The sequence below is a fragment of the Anomaloglossus baeobatrachus genome, chromosome 1, assembly GCF_048569485.1.
Source record: "Anomaloglossus baeobatrachus isolate aAnoBae1 chromosome 1, aAnoBae1.hap1, whole genome shotgun sequence".
Taxonomy (NCBI): Eukaryota; Metazoa; Chordata; class Amphibia; order Anura; family Aromobatidae; genus Anomaloglossus; species Anomaloglossus baeobatrachus.
Window position 1 is genome coordinate 453,712,105 of NC_134353.1, and position 12,993 is coordinate 453,725,097.

Consider the following 12,993-nt stretch of genomic DNA (forward strand, 5'->3'; position numbering starts at 1 on the left):
GCCCGCCAACGCGCAGCACCGGCCCGGGTGCTGGAGCAGCAGGCATTACCGCTCCAGCCCCGCAGACCGCCGCCAGCTGCTCCCGCAGCGCATCCACGCCCAGGACCGCCGAGGCCCCGCGCACCATATCCAGCAGAGCTGCCAAGTCAGCCATTGTCCCGTCGGCGAGCAGCAGCACAGGTGGGACACACAGCTTGGGCAGCAAAGAGGAGGTCACCAGGGCACAGCCCCCTTTATACCCCCTAGTACCACCCCACCCCTTCCTTAGTTCCCCCCAATCACCTCCACCGACACTCCCACCAATCCTAAAGCCCCGTACACTGCCCCCTAGCCAAATCCCTTAACCCCTTCCTACCCTGACCCTTCCGCTCGTCATGGGGCCTATTCACCCCTATGGGGCTCACTGCCCATCTGATAGTTTCCTTAATTTTTGCTTTTTTTTTAATTTGCACAAGCAAAAGGCCCGGACTAATAATCTGGCACAGCGAGCATTTGCCTGCTGGGCTGTAGTGTGAATATGCATAGTAGGCCACAGCGCCCGCTCTCCTGGCAGCCAGCCCTTTAAGCCTGCGGAATAGGTCCTTGCCTATGTGTATGCGCCGTAGCGGCCTGTTCCTGGCTCTATCCCGGAGTCTCAAAGGGCTAGCGACCCACTTTGTCATTCAATGCCACTAGCCCTTTAAGTGTGTGTGCGCACTTGCTCTGACATTTGCTGCTGCAGCACTCGCACACAGATAAGACCCACTACGGCGCCCACAAAGCTTTTTGTCTGACGCTGGCCAATACCAGCATCAGAACATCTTTTTGTGGGTGAAGTTTGCCCTCTTCTCAGCAATCCCAGGGATTCCAGTCGTCTGCATGCCCCAAGACCGTCACCCTACGCTTGACCCACTACAGCTCTCCATCTACCTTTTATCTCAGAGCAGGGGCATACATAGAAATCATGGGGCCCCATAGCAAAATTTCTAATTGGGCCCCCCCCAGAAAAAAATAATAATATTTGTCTGGGTCACAGAAGAGCATATATTACAACATTACAGTCCTTACTAAGTAATTTTCCTGCTATTAAAGCCCCTAGATTCCCCTTTCATTGCAGCCATAGAATATGATGGCAACAAAAGTGCCCCACAAACACTGTATAATCCCCCACAGTAAATTCTTCCACAGTACCCACTACACACACAGAATGATGATCCTACTATCCTCCAAATCATATAATGGCTTCCACACAGCCCTCCGCACAGTATTAGGGACCCTACACAAATCTTCACACTGTATATCTGCTTGCATACAGTATAATGGCCCTCATATAAGTCTAGATAAAATATAAAGACTCCCTTATAGCCCTCCAAATAATATAATAGGCTTCGCAAAGCCTTCCATATAGTATAATGGGCCTCACATACTCCTCCATATAGTAATGGGCCTCACATAGTCCTCCATATAGTATAATGGTTCCACATAGTCCTCCATACAGAATGGGTCCCACATAGTCCTCCATATCGTCTAATGCACCCCATAGTCCTCTATGTACTATAAATACACTCCCCATATTCCTCCATATAGCGTTATGCCCCCCCACATAGTGTTATGTATGCCCATATCGCATTATGCAGCCACCAACATAGCACTATGCACCCTACATAGCGTTATGCTGCCCCACATAGGGTTTTGCACCCCGACATAGAATTATGCTGCTCCACATGCAGTAGTATTATACACCCCCATATAGCATTATACACCCTCACCATGTACTGAATAAATACATACAGTGTTGGACTGGGCTGTTTGGGGCCCACAGGGGGAATTGACCCTAGGGGCCCATTCTACAGCTATTTGCAAATATCTGTTAGCCTTTATCTCTGTTATAGTGGAGCAATGACTGTAAAACACAGGCGGCTACTGGAAATCTACTGTGCGCACACAATAACTGATGTACAATTATAGAAGTTTGCATTAAAGGGGATCTTTGGTGAAAACAAGTTATCACTGATCCCCAGGTTAGGTAGGTGATAACTTATCGATCGGTAGATTCCAACAAGTGGAAACTCCACCGATTGGAAGAATGGGGAACTTTTATCCCTGCACTGCACTTTTATCCCCATTATAAAATGTAACAGCAAGTGGGATGTGTGACCGCAGCTCCATTAAAAAAAATAAAAATAAATCTTTATTTTTATATAGCGCTACCATATTCTGCAGCGCTTTACATACATCAGGAACACTGTCCACATTGGGGCTCACAATCTAAATTCCTTATCTGTATGTCTTTGGAATGTGGGAGGAAACCGGATAACCCGGACGAAACCCACACAAACACAGGGAGAACATACAAACTCCTTGCAGATGGTATCCTTGGTGGGATTCGAACCCAGGACCCCAGCGCTGCAAGACTGCAGTGCTAACCACCGAGCCATCGTGCCACCCTAATCCTCTCTGGCAGAGTCAGAAAAAGCCAAGAACAGCACTCAGCAGTCACTAAGGGAATGAATGGATCAGGAGTCGAGACGGACATGAGCTCCAGTGTAATGGGAGATAAAAGTTGCACATTTTGCCAATCAGTGCAGCTCCCAGCAGTCAAACCCCCACTGATCAATAAGTTATCATTTATCCTTAGGCCATGTTCACACAGTCAATATTTGGTCAGCATGATGCATCAGTATTTGTAGCCAAATTAAGGAGTGGGTTTAAAATGCAGAAGTGGTGCCTGTGTTTCTATTATACTTCTTGTCTATTTTAACACTCCTAGATTTGGCTACAAATACTGCTGTAAGATACTGACGAAATACAGAATGTGTGCATGTGGCCTTAGAAAAGATCATTACTTGGTTTCAGTGGAGAACCTCTGTAAGTGCATATTTGCTACAATGTAACACTGGGCAATAATTTGTTTTTCATTTTCTAATGTTTTACAACTTTTTCTATAGATTTCTGCATCGCTGATTCCAAATCTGAAATTCGTAATTTGGTGCATGCTCTAGTTTTTTTGGCAATTTTAATTTCTTTTTGTTACAGTTTATGGCATGCATTGTTTTTTCAATTGGAGTTAAAGGGCAAGGATTCTTGGATTGAACATAACCACAAAGCAATTAAAGAGGACCTGTCGTCACATTTTCGTTATAACACACCCACTTAATTTTGTTTTTAGATTGAATCATGGCTTCCTCGAGTAGGCGTAAATGTAAGAATAGTCCTGACACCTTCTGTTATATATGTGGCTGTTATACACTTCAACGTCAAAGGCGCAATATTTCATGCTTTTTGACACGTGGATATATTGCCTATTTTCAAGTTCCCTTGGCGATATTGTGTGTCATAATTGTGAAGAAATTCTTCGTGACTGGACAAAAGGAATATGCAAAGGAATGCCTTTTGATTTTTCCATGGTTTGGTGTGAACCTAAGGACCACAGCAGTGACTGTTATTTCTGTCTGATCCATACAAAGGGTATCGGCAAGAAAAAACGGCATATGATCACATGTCCTAATATTCCTTTAGCAATACGACCTATCCCACACTCTGAAAACTGGAACCGGGAGTGTTTTATTTCTTGTAAGGACGAAGAAAGTGGACATGGAGATCAAATGTATTTTGATAAGAAGCATGAGGAAATGAATGTAGAATCTGATGGGTATCCTTCTGACGCCAAGCAGTCATTAACCCCTCAGCAGTTTACCCAACCTGAATTGAAGAGATTTGGGCCTATCAAAGAAAGCAGCTGACTTATTAGCCTCCAGACTTCAAGAAAAGAATGTACTTCACAGGTCAGCTAAAGTATCCCATTTCAGGAAGCGTGAACAAGTTTTTGTGGTCTTTTTTTTCCGAAGACACACACTTTGTTTTCTGTCATGATATCCGTAGTCTTCTCAACCAGGTAGGTGTTACCACCAACAGAATGGTGGCTATTTCTTGACAGCTCTAAACAGTCTGAAATGTGTTCTCCTATATAACGGTAATGTTTATGCAGCAGTTCCAATTGGTCATTCAACTCATCTGTGAGAAGATTATAATGACATAAAAATTGTCCTCAACTTACTGAAGTATGAGGAGCATAATTGGATAATTTGTGTAGATCTTAAAATGGTATATCTGTTGCTGAAACAGAAAGGTTTCACAAAGTTTTATTATTTATTATTATTATTTATTATAGCGCCATTTATTCCATGGCGCATTACATGTGAAAGTATCCTTGTTTTCTGTGTTTGTGGGACAGCCGAGCTCGGGAGAAACACTGGACACAGAAGGAGTGGCCGAAACGTGAAGCTCTGGAAGTAGGGATGAAAAATATTGTGAATGAACCTATAGTTGATAGAGACAGGGTCCTGGGTCCACTTCACATCAAACTTGGTTTAATTAAGCAGTTTGATTAGACTTTGAATAGAGAAAGTGAATAACTTCAACATATTATTTCTGCTTTTCCTGCCTTGTCTTTCCAGAAGGTAAAAGCAGGTGTATTCCATGGACCTCAAACTCGCACCCTCATACGTGACGAAGAATTTGCCAAGAAGATGAATAAGGAGGGAAAAGCAGCATGGCAGTCTTTTGTGTCAGTTACAACTTCCTTGGCAACAAAAAAGCAGAAAACTATGAATTTCTGGTTCAAAGGATGCTGTTGGCTTTCCCCGACATTGGATGTAACATGAGTGTTAAGATTCACTTCCTGAACAGTCACCTTTAGTGATGAGCGAGCATGCTTGTCACTACTCGGTACTCGCACGAGTATCACTGTACTCGGGCTGCTCGGCGGGGACCGAGTAATCTCGCGATACTCGTGCTTTACTCGTGGTCTTCATTTCTGCATGTTGGCGCTCTTTTGAGAGCCAGCCCTCATGCAGGGATTGGCTGGCAGACCACTGCAATGCCACAGCCCTGTTAGTTGTGGAATTGCAGTGATTGGCCGGCCTGCACAGCGTCACCGAGCCTTTATATAGGCCGGCGCGCTGTGCTCTGCTCACAGCTATTCTGACAGTGAGTGTAGGGAGAGTGTCGCTGATTCAGGGAAAGCTTTGCGGCCCTTTATAGCTTTTTCAGTTGCAGGGCTGCAAACAGTGTGACCAAAAGTCCTTCTCAGGACTATTCTAGTTGTATACAGGCAGGCAGGGTATAGCCAGGTCGGCGTACAGTAGCAGAGTCCTTCTCAGGACTATTGTTGCTATATACAGGCAGGGTATAGCCAGGTCTGAATACAGGCTAGTGACCAAAAGAGTCCTTGTCAGGACTATTGTAGCAGTATACAGGCAGGCAGGCAGGCAGGGTAGTGGTGACCGTATACCAGCCTTCATATCTGGGGCTGGTGTACACAGTGTAAAACAGTCCAGATAGTGTCTGACTTGTCTGTACTGTAATTGTCGCTCCCCAAAAAAACCTGTTAGGTTATTATTGCGTCCGTGCTTGGTTTTTAAAACCGCACGTGTGTGCCTGTTAGTGGCAGCGTACAGGTGCACTGGTGTGCGTTTTTACCAAACTATTATATAACGCACAAGTGTAGTGTATAATACACGTCAGTCAGCAGTGGCTGATAGTGTCAGAGTTCTTAATTTTTGCTCCTAAAACCTGTGTTAGGTTATTATTGCGTCCGTGCTTGGTTTTTAAAACCGCACGTGTGTGCCTGTTGGTGGCAGCGTACAGGTGCACTGGTGTGCGTTTTTACCAAACTATTATATAACGCACAAGTGTAGTGTATAATACACGTCAGTCAGCAGTGGCTGATAGTGTCAGAGTTCTTAATTTTTGCTCCTAAAACCTGTGTTAGGTTATTATTGCGTCCGTGCTTGGTTTTTAAAACCGCACGTGTGTGCCTGTTGGTGGCAGCGTACAGGTGCACTGGTGTGCGTTTTTACCAAACTATTATATAACGCACAAGTGTAGTGTATAATACACGTCAGTCAGCAGTGGCTGATAGTGTCAGAGTTCTTAATTTTTGCTCCTAAAACCTGTGTTAGGTTATTATTGCGTCCGTGCTTGGTTTTTAAAACCGCACGTGTGTGCCTGTTGGTGGCAGCGTACAGGTGCACTGGTGTGCGTTTTTACCAAACTATTATATAACGCACAAGTGTAGTGTATAATACACGTCAGTCAGCAGTGGCTGATAGTGTCAGAGTTCTTAATTTTTGCTCCTAAAACCTGTGTTAGGTTATTATTGCGTCCGTGCTTGGTTTTTAAAACCGCACGTGTGTGCCTGTTGGTGGCAGCGTACAGGTGCACTGGTGTGCGTTTTTACCAAACTATTATATAACGCACAAGTGTAGTGTATAATACACGTCAGTCAGCAGTGGCTGATAGTGTCAGAGTTCTTAATTTTTGCTCCTAAAACCTGTGTTAGGTTATTATTGCGTCCGTGCTTGGTTTTTAAAACCGCACGTGTGTGCCTGTTGGTGGCAGCGTACAGGTGCACTGGTGTGCGTTTTTACCAAACTATTATATAACGCACAAGTGTAGTGTATAATACACGTCAGTCAGCAGTGGCTGATAGTGTCAGAGTTCTTAATTTTTGCTCCTAAAACCTGTGTTAGGTTATTATTGCGTCCGTGCTTGGTTTTTAAAACCGCACGTGTGTGCCTGTTGGTGGCAGCGTACAGGTGCACTGGTGTGCGTTTTTACCAAACTATTATATAACGCACAAGTGTAGTGTATAATACACGTCAGTCAGCAGTGGCTGATAGTGTCAGAGTTCTTAATTTTTGCTCCTAAAACCTGTGTTAGGTTATTATTGCGTCCGTGCTTGGTTTTTAAAACCGCACGTGTGTGCCTGTTGGTGGCAGCGTACAGGTGCACTGGTGTGCGTTTTTACCAAACTATTATATAACGCACAAGTGTAGTGTATAATACACGTCAGTCAGCAGTGGCTGATAGTGTCAGAGTTCTTAATTTTTGCTCCTAAAACCTGTGTTAGGTTATTATTGCGTCCGTGCTTGGTTTTTAAAACCGCACGTGTGTGCCTGTTGGTGGCAGCGTACAGGTGCACTGGTGTGCGTTTTTACCAAACTATTATATAACGCACAAGTGTAGTGTATAATACACGTCAGTCAGCAGTGGCTGATAGTGTCAGAGTTCTTAATTTTTGCTCCTAAAACCTGTGTTAGGTTCTTAGTGCGTCCGTGCTTGCATTTAAAAACTGCACGTGTGTGCCTGTCGGTGGCAGCGTACAGGTGCACTTGTGTGCAATTTCCAGAAACTTTGATATAACGCACAAGTAGTGAATATACACGTCAGCAGTGCACAGCATTGCAAAATGCGCAAGGGCATTGGCAAGGAACAAGGAAGTGGACGTGATGGTGGTGCAGGCAGAGGCCGAGGTCGTGGGCAAGCTCTAATTTCGCCACAACAAAGGGCCACATCTAGTCGCTCGCACGTCCTGTCCCAAATTCTTGGGGACCGCAGCAGTACACCGCTCTTGAACCAAGACCAGTGTCAACAGGTTGTTAGTTGGATAGCGGATAATGCTTCCAGTCAGATTGGCACCACCACAAACACTCTGTCTTCCACACGGTCAAGTGTCAGTAGCCGTGATACTGCACCGCACATTTCTGAACCTGATCCTCCTTCCTACCACCAGGCTGAGTACACGTCCTCCTCGGACATTAATGATCCCACACTTGGACACTCGGAAGAGCTGTTCACGTTTCCATTCACACATTCTGGCCTCTCGCCAGCTCATATTGAAGTGGGTCATGAGGAGATCGTCTGTACAGATGGCCAAATATTTGAGCAGCCACGTTCTCACGAAGTTGGCAACGTGTCTCAACAAGTGGTGGACGATGATGAGACACAATTGTCAGCAAGTCAGGAGGAGGAGCAGGGTGCGGAAGAGGAAGACGACGTGGTGGATGATCCAGTAACTGACCCAACCTGGCAGGAGGATATGCAGAGCGAGGACAGCAGTGCACAGGGGGAGGGAGGCGTAGCATCACAACAGGCAGTAAGAAGCAGGGTGGTGGCCCCAGGCAGAAGTCAGGCAACCGTTCCCCGGAACAACACGACGACACAAGGTGCCTGTACAAATGTTAGGTCTTCACGAGTCTGGCAGTTTTTTAAGTTGGATCCAGATGATTCAAAAAAGGCCATTTGCAACACCTGCCGTGCCAGCATCAGCAGGGGTACCAAAACTAGCAGCCTGACCACCACCAGCATGATCAGGCACATGTCAGCCAAGCACCCGACTTTGTGGGAAGTACAACAGAGTCGAGGAGCAGTGCTTGCTGATGTCACTGCTACGTCTTCGCTGGTTGTGCATGCGAGCCAATCCTCTGTCCATGCTGCCTGCGAACAAGCCTCCTCCACTCCTGCACCTGCAGTTGCCTACGCAGAAAGAACACCATCATCAAGCACGTCCTTGTCCCAGCGCAGCGTTCAGTTATCCATTCAGCAAACCTTTGAACGCAGGCGCAAATACACTGCCAACACCCCACATGCCACAGTTCTAAATGCTAACATTTCGCGACTGCTTGCGCTGGAAATGTTGCCTTTTAGGCTGGTGGAGACAGAAGCATTCCGTGACCTGATGGCGGCAGCTGTCCCACGTTACTCGGTCCCCAGCCGCCACTATTTCTCCCGGTGTGCCGTCCCCGCGTTGCATAACCACGTGTCACAAAACATCACACGTGCCCTGAACAACGCTGTTTCACCCAAGGTCCACCTAACCACAGACACGTGGACAAGTGCTTGTGGGCAAGGCCGCTACATCTCGTTGACGGCACACTGGGTTAATATTGTGGAAGCTGGGACCCAGTCTGAGCGAGGGACGGAACACGTCCTTCCCACACCAAGGTTTGCAGGCCCTACCTCAGTCAGTGTTTCACCCACACTCTACAGCTCCGGAATGTCATGCTCTTCAGCCTCCTCCTCCTCCTGCGCATCCTCATCCACTGTGCCCTCCACACCAGTCACAAGCTGGAAGCACTGCAGCACTGCCTCGGCGAAGCGGCAACAGGCTGTGCTGAAGCTAATCTGCATAGGTGACAAACCCCACAATGCAGAAGAGCTGTGGACAGCTCTGAAACAGCAGGCAGATCACTGGCTCACACCTCTGAACCTAAAGCCAGGAAAGGTCGTTTGTGACAATGGCCGGAACCTGGTGGCGGCTTTGAGGCGAGGCCAGCTGACACATGTTCCATGCGTGGCCCATGTGCTCAACCTCGTGGTTCAGCGGTTTATAAAGTCATACCCAGAGCTGTCTGATCTGCTGGTAAAAGTTCGCCGCCTGTCTGCACATTTTCGAAAGTCACCTACTGCTTCAGCCGGCCTTGCCGGCTTTCAGCGCCGTTTGCATCTTCCGGCTCACAGACTGGTGTGTGATGTCCCCACGCGTTGGAATTCAACTCTGCACATGTTGGTCAGGATATGTGAGCAGAAGAGGGCAGTTGTTGAGTACCTGCATCACCTAAGCCGTCGGGAAATGGGTCAAACTCCACACATAACACCTGAGGAGTGGAGATGGATGTCAGACCTATGTACCATCCTCCAAAACTTTGAGGACTCCACCAAGATGGTGAGTGGTGATGACGCCATTATTAGCGTCACCATACCGCTACTCTGCCTTCTAAAACGGTCCCTGCTGAAAAACAAACATGATGCATTGCAGGCGGAGCGCGATGAGTTGCAGCAAGAAACAGTAGTGGGTGTGGGTGATAACACACAGCCCAGCCTCGTCTCATCACAACGTGCAGTGGAGGACTATGACGAGGAGGAGGATGAAGACATGGAGCAACTCTCCGGCCAAATTGAGGATATGACATGCACACCAGTCATATCCTCGATTCAGCGTGGCTGGCCAGAGGACAGGGTAGATGAGGAGGAGGAGGAGGAGGAGGAGGAGGAGGACAGCATGTTCAGTCATCTTGTTGGTCAGGCTACTGAAGTCCTGGCTGTTAAGAGTCTGGCGCACATGGCTGACTTTATGGTAAGCTGCCTGTCTCGTGACCCTCGCGTTAAGAACATCTTGGCCGACAATCATTACTGGTTGGTAACACTGTTAGACCCACGCTACAAGGAGAACTTTTTGTCTCTTATTCCCGTGGAGGAGAGGTCAACCAAAATGCAGCAGTTTCGGAAGGCCATACTCACGGAAGTAGGCAAAGCATTCCCCTCACAAAACGCTAGCGGCATAGGTCAGGAATCAGTGGACAACCGAGGCGTACAGCCGAGAGAGGCACAAGTCCAATCCGCCAGAGGTAGGGGAACAGTCTTTAAGATGTGGGACAGTTTTCTCAGCCCCTCACGTACCACAGCCCCTGAGGTGCGGGGTAGTGCCACAAGAAATCCTAAGTTTGCCCAGATGCTGAAGGAGTACCTTGCAGATCGAACAACTGTACACCGACATTCCTCTGTGCCTTACAATTATTGGGTATCCAAGCTGGACACGTGGCATGAATTGGCTCTCTACGCCTTGGAAGTCCTGGCCTGCCCTGCTGCTAGCGTTTTGTCAGAGCGTGTTTTTAGTGCCGCAGGTGGAATCATTACAGATAAACGCACCCGCCTGTCAACTGAAAATGCTGACAGGCTGACTCTGATAAAGATGAACAAGGGTTGGATTGGGCCAGACTTCACCACACCACCAGCAAATGAGAGCGGAATTTAAAGTTTGCCATGTACCTCCACTCACCCATGGGTACACTTCTCGACTTTGGATAATCGCTGGACTGCTCCTCCTTCTCCTCATGCGCCATCATGATGACCGTTACAATAGTTAGGTCTTTGTTTCAGGTATACCCCCAGTGGTAAATTTTTTCGCCCATTCTTTGCAGAATGGACATTACAACGACAGGAGACCCGCTCCTTTGCAATGGGAACAATGTTTTGAGGCCCTCATGCACGTCTCTACCCAGGGACAACGTGGAGCCTCCCAATTTTTGGCTGCCCTGCCTAAGGGCTATACTGAAATACACCCACTTCCTTAAAATGGACACTTAATGTTTTGAGGCCCTCATGCACGTCTCTACCCAGGGACAATGTGGAGCCTCCCAATTTTTGGCTGCCCTGCCTAAGGGCTATACTGAAATAGACCCACTTCCTTAAAATGGACACTTAATGTTTTGAGGCCCTCATGCACGTCTCTACCCAGGGACAATGTGGAGCCTCCCAATTTTTGGCTGCCCTGCCTAAGGGCTATACTGAAATACACCCACTTCCTTAAAATGGACACTTAATGTTTTGAGGCCATCATGCACGTCTCTACCCAGGGACAATGTGGAGCCTCCCAATTTTTGGCTGCCCTGGCAAAGGGCTATACTGAAATACACCCACTTCCTTAAAATGGACACTTAATGTTTTGAGGCCCTCATGCACGTCTCTACCCAGGGACAATGTGGAGCCTCCCAATTTTTGGCTGCCCTGCCTAAGGGCTATACTGAAATACACCCACTTCCTTAAAATGGACACTTAATGTTTTGAGGCCATCATGCACGTCTCTACCCAGGGACAACGTGGAGCCTCCCAATTTTTGGCTGCCCTGGCAAAGGGCTATACTGAAATAGACCCACTTCCTTACAATGGGCACTTCAGGTTTACAGGCCATAATGCACGGCTCTATCCAGGGACAATGTGGAGCCTCCCAATTTTTGGCTGCCCTGGCAAAGGGCTATACTGAAATAGACCCACTTCCTTAAAATGGACACTTAATGTTTTGAGGCCCTCATGCACGTCTCTACCCAGGGACAATGTGGAGCCTCCCAATTTTTGGCTGCCCTGCCTAAGGGCTATACTGAAATACACCCACTTCCTTAAAATGGACACTTAATGTTTTGAGGCCATCATGCACGTCTCTACCCAGGGACAATGTGGAGCCTCCCAATTTTTGGCTGCCCTGGCAAAGGGCTATACTGAAATACACCCACTTCCTTAAAATGGACACTTAATGTTTTGAGGCCCTCATGCACGTCTCTACCCAGGGACAATGTGGAGCCTCCCAATTTTTGGCTGCCCTGCCTAAGGGCTATACTGAAATACACCCACTTCCTTAAAATGGACACTTAATGTTTTGAGGCCATCATGCACGTCTCTACCCAGGGACAACGTGGAGCCTCCCAATTTTTGGCTGCCCTGGCAAAGGGCTATACTGAAATAGACCCACTTCCTTACAATGGGCACTTCAGGTTTACAGGCCATAATGCACGGCTCTATCCAGGGACAATGTGGAGCCTCCCAATTTTTGGCTGCCCTGGCAAAGGGCTATACTGAAATACACCCACTTCCTTAAAATGGACACTTAATGTTTTGAGGCCCTCATGCACGTCTCTACCCAGGGACAATGTGGAGCCTCCCAATTTTTGGCTGCCCTGCCTAAGGGCTATACTGAAATACACCCACTTCCTTAAAATGGACACTTAATGTTTTGAGGCCATCATGCACGTCTCTACCCAGGGACAACGTGGAGCCTCCCAATTTTTGGCTGCCCTGGCAAAGGGCTATACTGAAATAGACCCACTTCCTTACAATGGGCACTTCAGGTTTAAAGGCCATCATGCACGTCTCTATCCAGGGACAATGTGGAGCCTCCCAATTTTTGGCTGCCCTGCCTAAGGGCTATACTATAATACACCCACTTCCTGACAATGGACACTTAATGTTTTGAGGCCCTCATGCACGTCTGTATGCAGGGGCATTGGTGAACCTCACAATTTTGGACTGCCCTGGCAAAGGAAAATACTACAAAGACTCACTTCCTCAAAATGGGCACATTAGACTCAAGAGGCCTTCATGTACGTCTCTTCTCAGGGACATCGGAGTGCCACACAATGTTTTCACGTAAAATCTTTCATGTATTAATCTCAAAAAGTAACATACACCAGATCTATCTCACTATTGGGTATGTGCCCTTAACATTTCCACCATGAAAAATCATTTTGGGGTCATTTTGGAAGGTTTTCTGGTGAGTCCGTAAAAATGGCGTAAAACGCGGACAAAATTGTTCACAGCTGTGACTTTTGAGTGATAAATGCTTCAAGGGGTCTTCCCCATGCTGTTGCCATGTCATTTGAGCACTCTTCTGAGACTTTT